Genomic DNA, 14,103 nt, shown 5'->3' on the forward strand with positions numbered 1-14,103 from the left:
GGAGCCGCCCCTACAGTGGCGTGCTAGGGTGCCTAGACACCAGCCGCCCCTACAAACAGAACAGCAGGGGCGGCTGGTGTTACGAGCCGCCCCTACAAATGGGGTCTGATTTGTAGGGGCGGCACAATCACCAGCCGCCCCTGGAAATGGTATTTGTAGGGGCGGCTGGTGATTGAGTCGCCCCTACAAATGGCCCCGTATTTATAGCACCGATTTGTAGGGGCGGCTCAATCACCAGCCGCCCCTACAAATGCCCCCCATATAAAACAGATGCAGCTCCTTCTTCCTCCTCGGGTCACTCACTCCAACCCATGAAAAAAGGTGGGGAGGCCTTGGGTACCTTCCAAAAATTGCTCTACTAAGAGGGAAAGGTTTTGGTCTCAAATCCTTTGGTGGAGAGGTTGTAGAAGGTAAGAAAATGCTATTCCAAACTTTTTTTGAAGTATTAATGGTTGGTTAGTGAGTAATTAGAGTTTTGTTTTTCTCTCTCTTCTATGGTGCTTGAGCTATTTATGAGCAAATTAGACCCAACTTTTAAATGTACTAGGGTAAATTAGGGAGGGGAACAAGATCATACCCTTATTTGGTCCATGTTTCTTGATTTTAGTGAACCATTAGTTAGTTTTATGGATGTTTTTATGTGCATGTGATCTAGATCTAGGGTTTAGTTTTTTTATTAATTTCGTTTTTGTAAATTTATGTTTGATAAAATTGGACTAGGGTTTGTATGAAAGATATTGGGTAAAGTATAATTATTGCTAATTGTTGTCTTTGAAATTGTTTATTGTAATCAATAAATATGTATTTTAATTATTTATGGATAAATGGGCCATTAATTAATTTTTCTCTACCATGGTGTGTTTGTATGCTTCATGTAATTATATTATATTTATATTCATATATATCTGAGGTATATACAATTATTCTCAAATAATTATTACTTTGATTTATTTTTATATATATCTGAATAAGTAGTCCTTTAATGTTTGTTTTGTTGTTGTTGTAAAAGATGGAGTACAGGAACTCTTGGATGTATGGTTCGTTAAGGTTCAAGGTAGGTTTCCGTGAAGAGGTGGATAAATTTATTGAAGCCACAACGAAGCATGCAACGACATTGAAAGAGAATAAGGATACAATTATTTGCTCCTGTAAAGATTGCAAGAACCGTATGGCATGGACAGATATGACTATCATCAGATCACATTTGATTATGCGAGGATTTGTTGAGGACTACACAGTGTGGATTCATCATGGTGAAACGGTTATTGTTAACGACGAGGATGAGGAGGAATACGACAACGAAACCATAGAATCCCTGTCCCAATATTCAGCAGAGCTTGATGCACGAATGGATTTTGAGTTTGGCAATGAACAAGGTGGTGATGCTGGTGGTTGGAATGGTAACGATGAATGTGGTGCCAATAATGATGGTGGAGCACGTGTCGGAGTTGAAGATGATTTAGATGACATGATTTGAACCCTTGGACCAGAGATTTTACTAAATAGCCCGAAAGGTCTAGAAAATTTGGAAAGAGTGACAAAAGCATCGAAGGAGACTGTGTATGGTGTTGAAAAGGGTTGTCCGACACATTGGACATTACTACATTTTGTGCTTGAGCTGCTCATCCTGAAGGCTAAGTACGGTTGGTCAGACTGTAGTTTCAATGATCTATTGCATCTCCTGTCATGGGTGCTGCCACAACCAAACTCAGTTCCCGCCAACACGTACCAAGCGAAGAAGGTCATAAGTCCATTGACAATGAGGGTTGAAAAAATACATGCATGCCCCAACCACTGTATACTTTTTTGTGGCGAAACATTCAAGTCATTGGATAAATGTCCCCGGTGTGGGGCCCGCTGGTACAAGAACAATGACCTTTACGGTGGGGACGAACCATCCATGGGAAAAAAGAGGAATAAGAAGGGTACAAAAAAGGTGGTACAAGAATCTCAGCCCCTAGAGAACACTCTATTAGGCAACGATGCAAAGCAGAGAAGAATTCCTGCCCTGGTAATGTGGTACCTGCCAGTGACCGACCACTTGAGACGTATGTTCCTAAACCCTAAAGAAGCCGCACTCATGACATGGTGGGATGATGAGCGCAAGGTGGATGATGATAAGATTGCACACCCGGCTGATTGTAGTCAGTGGCAAAGGTTTGATGAGAAGCACAAAGAATTCAACGATGACTCAAGGAATGTACGGTTTGGCCTGAGCACCGATGAAATGAATCCCTTCAATGAGAGGATGAGCAACCACAGCACATGGCCAGTGATCTTGACCATGTACAACATTCCAACATAGTTGTGTCAGAAGAGAAAGTACCTTCTCCTCACTATTCTTATTTCTAGCCCTAAACAACCAGGCATTGATATAGACGTGTTTCTCGAGCCCTTGATGCAAGAAATGGAGAGGCTATGGAGGCATGGGGAGCAGATGTACGATGCGTTTCAAAAGGAGGACTTCATATGTAGAGCAATAATATTTGTTACTACCAATGATTACCCCGCGCTGTTTGGTTTGTCTGGACAGATCAAAGGGAAGACAGGATGCTTGGTTTGCTTGGATGGTACTACATGGGTGTACTTGGATGCATCCAAGAAGATAGTTTACCTAAGGAACCGACGCTTCTTAAAGACAAGTCACAAGTACCGTAGCAAATTGTTCTTTAGATTTTATGACAACGTCCCGGAGATTGAACCCCCTCCGGAGAGACGTCATAACAGAGAACATGTGTATAGAATGGTGAAAAACATACGCATCGTCTATGGAAAGAAGAATCCAGATGGGACAAACAGAGATAGAAGCACACCCCCTATCGAAGGCGTACCTTTCAAGAAACAATCGATCTTCTTTTAGTATCTGCCTTATTGGCCAGACTTGGAGGTCACCCATGCCATTGATGCTATGCACGTGCAGAAGAATGTCTTTGAGAGTCTCATTGCTACCTTGATGGACACAGGCAAGTCAAAGGATGGTCTGAAAGCATGGAAAGACATGGTGCAGCTAAACGTGATGCCACAGCTTCACCCGGTACCTGAGGCTAATGGAAAATACACTCTGCCCGCGGCATGCTTCAACCTAACACCAGACGAGAAGAGAGCTATATGCACTTTCTTGAGGGGCATCAAAGTCCCAACTGGGTTTTTAGCAAATGTGAAGAAGCTAGTGTCGATGAAGGACTTGTCAATAACACACTGCAAGGCTCACGATTGCCATGTGATGCTGACAGTGTTTCTACCTATTGCAATCAGGGCTATAAAGCCAGAGTTCTTGAAATTGGCCATCACCCGCATGTGCTACTTTTTTTCGAAGATCTCACAGAAGACGATTGGTAAGGAAGAGCTGAGTGACCTACATGAATTTGTGGTGGAGATACAAAACCAACTGGAGATGTGTTTACCTCCTGCTTTTTTTGATATAATGCCACATCTCATGATTCACATGGTTCATCAGATATAGGCGCTTGGCCCTTGCTACTTGCATGGAATGTGGTCATATGAGCGATTCATGTCGGTTTTAAGTCGATACGTGCATAATCGAGCATACCTAGAGGGCTGCATGATAGAGGGTTACAGTACTGAAGAAGTCATCAAGTGCTGTCAAGAGTACCTAAAAGTACAGAAAGGGATTGGTAAACCCGATTCTCATCACAAGGGTAGGCTGGCTAGGAAGGGCACCAGTGGTAGAAAAGTGTTCATCGACCATGATTACAAAGAGGTGAGTCGGGCGCATTACAGTGTCTTGCAGAGTACACAACTGATGCAACCGTATATTAATGAACACTTGGCTATCATTATGGCGGAGAGAAATGGCCATTCGGATGATTGGGTCATGAAACAGCACAAGCAACGACTAACTACATGGTTGAAGGACCAAAACATACCGCCTAAAAAAACCATAGACTCTATTACCATCAGTAGGTTGGCGGAGGGGCCATCGAGACAAGTGACATCTTGGAATGCTTATGACATCAATGGGTACACGTACTATACCCACGCAAAGGATAGTAAATATGTGAACCAAAACAGCGGCATTCGAATAGAGGCTCTCGATGGATTAGGGCGAAAGATCCAATACTTTGCCATCATTGAAGAGATATGGGAACTTAACTATGGAAGGGATATAACGGTGGCCCTGTTTCGATGCCGCTGGATCAAACAACACCAACTGAACGAGATCGGATTGAGAGTCCTGGACCTCGAGAATCTAGGCTACCAAGATGGCCCTTGGGTGCTCGCTTCACGTGTCGCACAAGTTTTCTATATGTCTGACCCACAAAGTAACCTCCCCCTGAAGAAGAAGACAAAGCATGTGGTTGCCTCCGGAAAACAACACATTATTAGAGTCGATGGCGTGGATGATGTTGAAGCTTACAATAAGTACGATGAGATGCCGCTATTCACAAACTTTCCTAAGAAGATCAGTGTTGTGGAAAAGAACCTCCCCAAAGACATAATGCCATGGGAACGAAAATGTGTCAAAGGGAAAGTCATTACAGCGGGCTAGCTAGTTGTTGAACGTGGAGTGTTTGTATAAGTGTGTGTTTGTAAGACTTCATTTATGCATGCGTGTGAGACTATATATTTATGTCGTATGTAAGACTACATATTTTTGTATGTGTATGAGACTACATTTTATGCATGTGTGTGAGACTACCCTTTGCAACATCCAGATGACTCTATTTGAACATCCACTTTATTACTAGAAAATTTCATATTACTTTGTGTTTTTGTGATATAAAAAATAGAAAATATTTCTGAATATATAGAATAATATAAAATAGAAAATATTTGTAGGGGCGGCTGGATCAGGAAATGTGATGAATACCAAAGTTATATAACTCATCAAGATCTAAAACTTTTATTTTGGTTATTTCTTCATCTGACAAAATGATATTAAATATTGTTCACAAATCAACATGTCTCTCATAGTTTATCAAACTATGAGTGATATGTGGATAGTGATGAGTTCAACAACTTTTATGTTCACGACTTTTGTAGTTGAAATCATTTATGGTTTCAAAATCTAATTTGAAGTTGATATTTATTGAAATTCAAAATTTGAACTGTCCAAATTTAGTCAAATAAAAAGATGACCAAAATAAAAGTTGTACATCTTGATGAGTTCTACAACTTTGATGTTTACAAAATTTTCATTTAAGGTCATTTAGTGGAGATGGAATTATTTTAGTTGTTTTAAATTTTAAATTTTAAAATTTTAAAATATTCTTTTTGTAAAGAACAAAATATATAATTATATCTGTATATATATCATGAAATTATTTATATATAGAATAACTAAAAAAGTATTATATAAATTTTCATTATGTTCTTTATATATAAATTACAAAATTATTAATTAAAATAAATTGAAAAATATTTGTAGGGGCAGCTTACTCAGGAACCGCCCCTACAAATCGATTTGTAGGGGCGGTCGGTGTTTTAAGCCGCCCCTGCAAATCGCACTGAGCATATATGCCGCCGCGCGCCCGGACCTGACGTTTGGCTAAGTCCTAGGCGTAACTCTTTTCACCAACGCCGGCAGGCTGCCAAATCTTCTCGCTACCGCTGCCTCCCTGACCTTTCCGCCGCGGACGTGCTCCGCGAAGCCGCCGCCCCGACGCTGGCGCCCGATCTCCTCACCCTCGGGCCAGAGCTCGACATCCCTAGGCCACGACGGTGCCGCTCCATCTCCATGGCGGCTAGGGTTTGAGAGGCCAAGGCCGGTCGGCCCACCGCCGCCCCATCTCCGACCTCGACCTCCGACGCTGTGACCTCCGTCCCTTGGCTCTGTCCTTGAGGTCTCTCGGCCTGCTACCACGCTGTTCCAGCTTCACCGCGCGGGGTTCTTCCTCTGACCTAGAGAGCCGCCACCGCCCGTATCTGTCCTCGACCTCCCTCGCTAAGGCCTCCGTCTCCTCTAGGTACGCCAATCCCCTTCTCCATTCCTGCTTCTTCTCTAGGTATGTGCTATAGGGCACTAAAAATTATATGCTAATATTCATCAATAGAAACCAATGTGGTACTTAGTGACATTCCCTGATAGCCAATTTATGCATTACTTGTTCTAAACTGATGGTACTTAGATAGTGATGGTACTTTCTGCATAGTGATGGTACTTGTTTTCAGATGATGGATTGATGGATTAGTTATGTCGATCATGTAAGGTACTGAAGAGGGCTTTGCCATTGTTAGTAGGCAATGGTGCTGATGTATTGCACCTGTTAATTTGGGGATGATGATATAGTCATAGTGTCATACAGAGAAATTATACTTATTGGAGACACATAATTTGTTGAAATTATTTGTAGCAGCTATTGCTCATGGAACCACTACAGAACTTGCCAATACAGAATTTGGAAACATTGATTGCATCTTTTACTAGTATGACTGAAATTCACGCCTTTATTATTTGTAGCATCTATTGCTGATGGAATTATAATTAGTTTTGATGGAGTGATTGTTTCAGTTACACTTAGTTTTGAACTGCGGCACTATCTAGTGGGAACTGGATTGCTGTTTTGGTAATAGTCTATTCATGCATTATATAGTGTGAAGTGAAACTGCATTGGTACTAGTCTATTCATGCATTACCTAGTGTTGTTTTCTGAACTGCATTACAGGGCACTAGTAAGTCTATTCATGCATTGGTACTGAAAGTAACTATGCTAAGTGTCTGTAGTGTTGTGTCAGTACTATTAAATTTCTAAAAATAGGATAGTGGTCATTTCAACTAAGTGTTAGTGCTCATTTCAGTTAAGTTTCGGTGCTCATTTTAGTTAATTTTTAGTGCTCATTTTAGTTCAGTTTTAGTGCTCATTTCAGTTTCAATTTTAGTGCTATTTTCTGAATGTGAACTACCTGATGTGTTGGTTGTATTGTGCTCTAGAATTTCAAATTCCAAATAATGGTCTATTGTTGTGATGACTTGTAGCTAGTTTCTTGACTCGCCTTGAGTAACTGGTAAGCTACAGTTGGTTACATATTGCCACCTAATTGAGACATACTGAAAACCTGAACCTAGACAAACTGTTAGCTTGTGCATGTGGCTCTTGGATGGTACTATCAGATTAAATTGACTTCATTATTTTTTGCTGGTTAAAAGAATGAGACATGGAAGTAAAATCAATTACCAATCACATATATTTCCATGTTTTTAGACTGCACCTAGAATGATTAATTAATAGCACTAAATTGAAGAGGAAATGTCATTAGCAGATGCCAATGTTAGTTCCACACTGCTATCACAAGTTTTTACAGATGTATTGATCAAAGCCTTGCTAACCTATTTGCATAATTATTGGTAATTTGCATAATTACTTGGCTTATCGGCTTACCGATAGTACTTGCCTATCGGCTTACCGATAGTACTTGCCTATCGGCTTCCTGCATGGTAGCAGCAGCTGCTCTATCATCTCCACTTTATTTCTTATCCTCTCCTCTATGTTTGGCAGCAGCAGCTGCTCTATTTGTTTTGTCAAGCTCGTGCTGCTCTATTTGTTTTGGCAAGCAGCTGTTGCTTTTTTTGGCCTCCTCTCCTCTCCTCTCCTTTTTGCCTATGATGAAATTGTCATCTCCATATAATATCTGAAATGAGCTGATGATCAAATTCTTGTGAGGAACTAGGCATCATCTACCTTACCTTCATGCACTTATTTGTTACGATGCCTTGATGCTCCAAGATCATGATCAAATGATTATTGACATATTTCTAAGGCCTCTTACTCATACTCCTACTTCTACTACTACTACTAGTACTACTACTTCTACTACTACTACTACTTCTACTACTACTGCTGCTCCTACTACTACTTCTACTACTGTCCTACTACTACTAATTTCTGCCTTTTGCTTATAGCAGTAAGTGATTTACTATGTTTTCACATTGTCCTGTCTTTTGCCATCAGCTGCTATGCTATGTTTGCTAAGCAGTTGTTGGTTTTTTTTTGCCAAATCTCCCCTCTCCTCTCCTCTCCTCTTTGTTTTGCCGATGATGAAATTGTCCAAGTCCATACATTATATGGAATATGAGCTGATGATCAAGAACTTGTGAGGAACTTGGCATCATTAGCAGCCGCCCCTACATTACCTTCTCCTCTCTTCTCTGTTATGATGCCATGATGCTCCAAGTTCAAGATCAGATGATGATTGACATGTTTCTGAGGCCTCTACCACTGCTACTTCTCATTTTTTATATTGTTGTTTTATAGGACTACTTTGGTTTATAGACCTTTTTTATTTCTTATACCTTCTCGTGTACCTAAAGCACACTTTCTTGTATCTTTTAGAACAAAGCGCGGAATAATGTCGCGGACAATAGACAGTGCAGCTCGATGCCCCGAGCATGATGAGCAGCCAACCCTTGAGGAGCAAGCACTAGAGGACTAGCTTACTCAGGAACAGTTCGATAACGAGGTAGAAAAGGATCTAGAAGTGATGCTTACTCAAGAGGAGTGTGACAAGGAGGAAGGCCCCGAAGGAGAGGCTGCTGAAGGCGAAGAAGAAGAGGATGATGAGTCAGAAGAGGGATATGAAAGTACCGAGGATCCTTTCCCACCTAAAGCAAGAAGGAGGCCAATGGAGGAAGATTTGGACAAGGATTTTGACCCAAACGAGGAGGTAGGGAAGAAGCCTTAGCATGTAAATTTTGCTAAAGCTTTGGCTGTGTTACCTCTGCTAACACTTTGACCTGTCCTATATATAGGTCCCTCCTAAAACTCAGAAAAGACAACGTCGACATCCACGACATCTTGCTGGACAAGACGGAGTAGAGGAAAGGAGAGCAGAGGCAACAACCATAGAGATGGATCATGATGCCTCTGCTCCACAAACTCAAGACACAACCATGACTACCAAGCCTAAGAGAAAATGAGGGGATAGAAAAGGAAATCTATATCCAGATAAGGCTTGCTATGTGATAACAGAGGTTGGGCCAGCAGGGGAGATCCTTGAGCCGAAGGAATTAAGAGGACGATTCTATAATGCGATCAGGGCCCTAGTAAGAGATAAATTGAACCCAGCAATCCCTAACTGGAAAGAGGTACCAGAGAACATAAAGAATGCACTATGGGATAGTCATCTGAAGGTTAATTTTAGATTTCCGGAGGGTAAGCACGAATTGGTAAAAAAAATGCTATCAGGATGATGGGAGAGTCATTTTGATGTTGGAGGTCGGAGCTCAACACGAAGTATATCCAAAAGGGGTTAACTCCCTTCAACGAATTCAGCAAAATAACTCCTAGTCAATGGGAGGAGCTCGTGGCTCAGAAGACTTCAGCGGAGGCATTAGAGCTCAGTGCCCATAACATCGAGCTGGCAAAGAGGAACAAACACCACCATCATCTAGGCCCCGGTGGCTACTATGCCAAGGAAGAGCAATTTAGGAAGATGGATGAAGAGGCCGCAGCTGCTGGGAATATCGATGTGATGAACTTGAAGGTATGCTCAAGGAACTGGATATATGCGAGGAGTACAGAACCATCCGACAGTAATCTTAAGTTTGATAAGCCGGAGACCCAAGAGGTGGTATCAAGGATACTAAAATATGCTGAAGACAAAGAGACGGGCTCATTCAATCCTTCTAGAGAGAGGGACGAGCTTAGCCTTGGCTTGGGAAACAAGGAGCACATAGGCCACACCAGGGGGCTAGGGAAAAGGATGACCTAGAAGCAAGGATTCAAAGAGGACAAACACATGTACAAGAAACATGGCCGAGACCGGGAGACTAGTCTTAAGCTCCAAGTGAAGGCTCTAGTTGCGAAGGCGCTGGAGGAGCAAGGAATATCTACAGAGCCACGTATATTAGTGATGACATCGGGAGAACTAGCATTAGTTGGCAGCCCTCTAAAAGTTCCTAGCAGCCAAGGTTCCACTACAGCCACAACCCCAGTCGATCTCATACGGGAACCTACTAGTTGCACCTTGGTGTTTCTTAGTGGCCAACAGAACACTATGATGGAGGTGGCAACGGGTGTGGCACATCCTCCCGATGCTTACACCACAATAATAAGATACCATCAGAATACACTAGGGTCGAGGTGCATACAGTGAAGCCCGAGTTCATGCAGTGGAGGATAGACTATGCAACTCCTGAGGGGCTGGTGTTACTCAGAGATGTTATGGGGCAATTCATCCTCTGGCACAAATGGGACATTATATTGACTGCTTCTTCGCCGCCTCCCCCTCTCTCAAATATCAAGCAAGTTGTTGAGGCCGGGGAGATATTTTCACCATCTTGTGACCCCCACATTCCTAAGATGCCACATTCTTCCCCGCCTCCTATCGAGCATGTGCCTGATGAGATGCCACAACCTTCTCCAGCTCATACCGGGCAAGTGCATCATGAGATGCCACAGTCTTCTCAACAAGCACAACCGATACATGAACAATGAGTGCCTCCTGAAGAAGGTGATGCACAAGAAGATGAGGACGTGCCTGAATGGGAACTCTGAAAGAAGATTCCAATCAACATAAGGCCAGTTTATGTTCCGATCAAAGACGTCTCATCGGTGTCTAAGTGGTATTCCCATGATCAGTTCAAGCCTGAAAACCAAGTTAAAAAAGTCCCATCACAGGGTTCTGAGGAGGCCGTCAGTAGCAAACTCCACCAAATTGCAAAGCAGTATCCAAATATTGATGCCATCGAATGGTCAAAGGATTACCCGAAAAAATATGAAAGAGGCAAGCCCTTCCTACCAAACTAGGACATCCAGTGCCTACCACTTGGAATGAGAAGGTTCCATGATTGGTACTTGCGTGTTCTCCCAACGAGCATAGATATCATACAAGCATGCTTTCCCACCGGCACATTTGGAAGCCCAGTCGGGAAAATTGTCTTTGACTTCAATGACATGCACACATGCTTTCACCTGGGAGAAATGGAGATGAATCTAATTCGCACGTGGTGCCTGTAAGTCCTTGTCCACCCGATATGATATGAATGTAATCTTTGAATTTTGTTGTAACTAACCCATGCCGTGATTTGTAGAATGCAAGTGCACATTGTCAAACAAATGCCAAGTGTGAAAGCCGGGTATGTAGACCCTCAAGCTATAGCCCAAACAAATTTTAATTACCCAAAACGGTGGACACTGGATGCCAAAGAGCTAGCAGCTTCAAAGACTCTTCGGGAGAAAGAGAGCATCTATAGTGCGAAGCTAAGGGAAGAGTCCCTTAAGGTTGCGGCATACATTGCCTTGGCTTTCAAAAATCTCCAACACCACTCTGCTATATGGCTACCATACAACTTCGAGTAAGCTCAACTCTATAATTAAAGCTTTGTTCGATATATTTCATTCGATGCAAAAGGACTTATCTAGTTCTATGATTAAATCCATGCAGCAACCACTGGATTTGTATAGCCGTCGATGTCGGGAGGAGCATGGCATGGGTCTTTGATTCATTAGATAAGGACATGGTGACATATAAAGACTTCATATCGATTCTCAAGATGTATACATATCGACAATCCTCATTAGCTTATATGTTTGTATACATACTTGTAACATTCACTTTTGGATACTAACAAGTTGTATTTGCTAAAATAATTTGAACAGGGCATTTAGGTTCTATGTCACTAATCATCATGGAAGGCATGATCCAGCAAGGAAGGAAAAGCTGGCTATAAAAACACTATGTGCGGTAAGTGTAACTTACTTCTTCAGTACTCCGCTACATGGCTGTCAAAAGCATTACTAAATATTTTCATATGCAAAACACACAGTGCCCCAAGCAGAAGCCTAGGAGTGTACATTGTGGATACTATATATGTTCTATGATGGGTAACACCGGTGCCTACAAGAGATACCCCTTAAGGGTAAGTTTGAACCTCTTCACCCGTAGTATAAAAACTTCGTAAATGGTATGAAATACTAAACCGAAACTTGTTTTCTTGTAGTGGAGACAAGAGAAAGGAATGAAAAGAGACCCATACAAGGATGACCAACTCTTAGAGCTCGTCGGCGACCTTTGCAACTTCATATTGGACCAGATTATACACGTCAGAGGCGCCTACCATGACCAAGAGTCTGAGTTAGGTACAAATCCTCAGTACCAACACCTTCGTGATACAGAAAGGCTAGCTCTAGGACGTTGATAACAATGTGTATGAAATTTGTATATTTAATGATGGATTGTATATATTCATGTGAATTGGACTTGTAATTGTAGTTTATAGAATACTCTTATGTTTGTAGTCGCGGTCGCGGGGTGCTTGGCAACGCGAACGCTGGTCACGGGGCGTTCAGCAACACGAACGTGGTTCGGAACATTGGTTGTGGGACGTTCGGCAAAGCGATTTTGAATTAAAAATTTGATTTTTTTGTGGGAAAACGTATTGTAGGGGCGGTTCTAGATTGAACCGCCCCTACAAATACCCGTTGGTAGGGGCGGCTGGTACTACAGCCGCCCCTACAAATCAATTTGTAGGGGCGGCTGGAAACACCAGCCGCCCCTACAAATCGATTTGTAGGGGTGGCCTGGGAACCGCCCCTACAAATGCATGATTTGTAGAGACCCTTGTGTAGGGGCGGCTGGGTAAACCGCCCCTACAAATGGTCTACAACTGCCCCTAGAAATGCTTTTTGACGTAGTGTTCCTGCTGGGAAGATTTGATAAAAAATTTCCATGCCCCCTCCCCTCTCCCCTACTACAATTCACCTTCGCCTCCGTCTAAAATCCAGCCGGGCCCCTCCTTCTCCGTCACCAGCAAGCTCGCTGGAGCCGAGGGGGAGGGGTCCCACACCTCTCGTAGCTGTAGATCTATAGTATTATGTCAGTTTGTGCCGGTATGGCTATTGTGCTTCGTCGCAGTTCTACCTCCCTGTTGCTCATCGGCCTCATTGTCACCGTCACCGGCCTTCCCATCGCTGCTGCAGTCGATTGCCGATGCCCTGAGGTGAGCCCAAATAAAATAAAGTCCCTTCCCTCCCTCCTTTGGCCAAGTCCTGCCTGGCTCACCATGGGGGACAGTGTCCACGACCAGACGTCATAACACCCCAAGTGTTAGTCATAAGTTAAGCAGCGTATTTGGACTTAAGTAGGATATGTCAAGCAATTATCATGATTCTAATTCATAATTTTGAAGTGATGATGAAGGTGTTGTGGTCCAATCTATGAAATTGAGTCCCAACTTGAACTTGGACAACACACCTTTGCTTACATGTGGACCCTTTTTAAAATTTCGCAAGAGTAATGTTAAACATGCTTGTTTCATGTACATTATATCAGCATGCATCCATCTTGATCAGTGGAAAAGTTTCATGAAGTTTGGAATCAAGAAGTCGCATGAAATGATAAGTTATAATATTTCTTGAATTGCTTCATTAGGTGAATGGAAACATGGGATATTGACTAAACCTTGCTACCTTGCCCAAATGACTCAAATTGAACTCTACAACAAAAGTCATGAAGGGTTCATGTTGAGCAAATGTCAAGAAAATGCTTCTAAGTGTGGGAATAGCTAAAATTCTCTTTTTCATGATATGGTTTTTACCTGTGTTGACCAACTATTTGGAGTGCTTGCATGGAGTTGGACCTTAAATAAAAGTTGTAGTTCTGCTTAAGTAGAACAAACTTTATTTTTGGACCAAGACCTGATTGAACTTCTAAGTGACTCATATAGTGGTCTCAAATTTGAATACAGTGTTGTTTTGGTCTCTCTAGGATTTTTCTGTCCCTCATCGGCAACAACAGGTGGACATGTTGTGACATTCTTATCTTTCAAATTCATATGGTAACTCAACTGTATTCCATAATATGAGTTGAAGTACACTTTGTGTTGAAAACAACAAAACAAGTCTCATCACTTTTGGAGCACGATTGGACATTCAAAGGTAGTTTCAAAAACAGCTAATGGCACTGAATTCCTTTGCCAATGCCTGAATGTTCTAAGTCTGAACTCAGTTTCGAGTAATCATCTTTGGAGGTTTATATCTTGCAAACAAAGCTGAACCAAACCTAGATCCTTTAAGAAAAGTTGTAGATTACATTAAGTAGAACAACTTTTGTTTAAGTACCAAGACCTGGTTCAGCCTCTAACCTAGCCAATTAGGGACCCCAAGATCAAATCCAGTGCTGTTTTTAGGTTCCAAAAATCGGCTA

General features: G+C 42.2%; 1 pseudogene; it reads left to right on the forward strand.

Annotated features, from left to right (window-relative positions):
- LOC136469497 (wall-associated receptor kinase-like 10) overlaps positions 1-8,774 on the forward strand; it is a 58,105-nt pseudogene extending 49,331 nt beyond the window's left edge.
- Positions 8,775-14,103: the final 5,329 nt, after the last annotated feature.

The sequence above is a fragment of the Miscanthus floridulus genome, chromosome 8 (assembly GCF_019320115.1).
Source record: "Miscanthus floridulus cultivar M001 chromosome 8, ASM1932011v1, whole genome shotgun sequence".
Lineage (NCBI taxonomy): Eukaryota > Viridiplantae > Streptophyta > Magnoliopsida > Poales > Poaceae > Miscanthus > Miscanthus floridulus.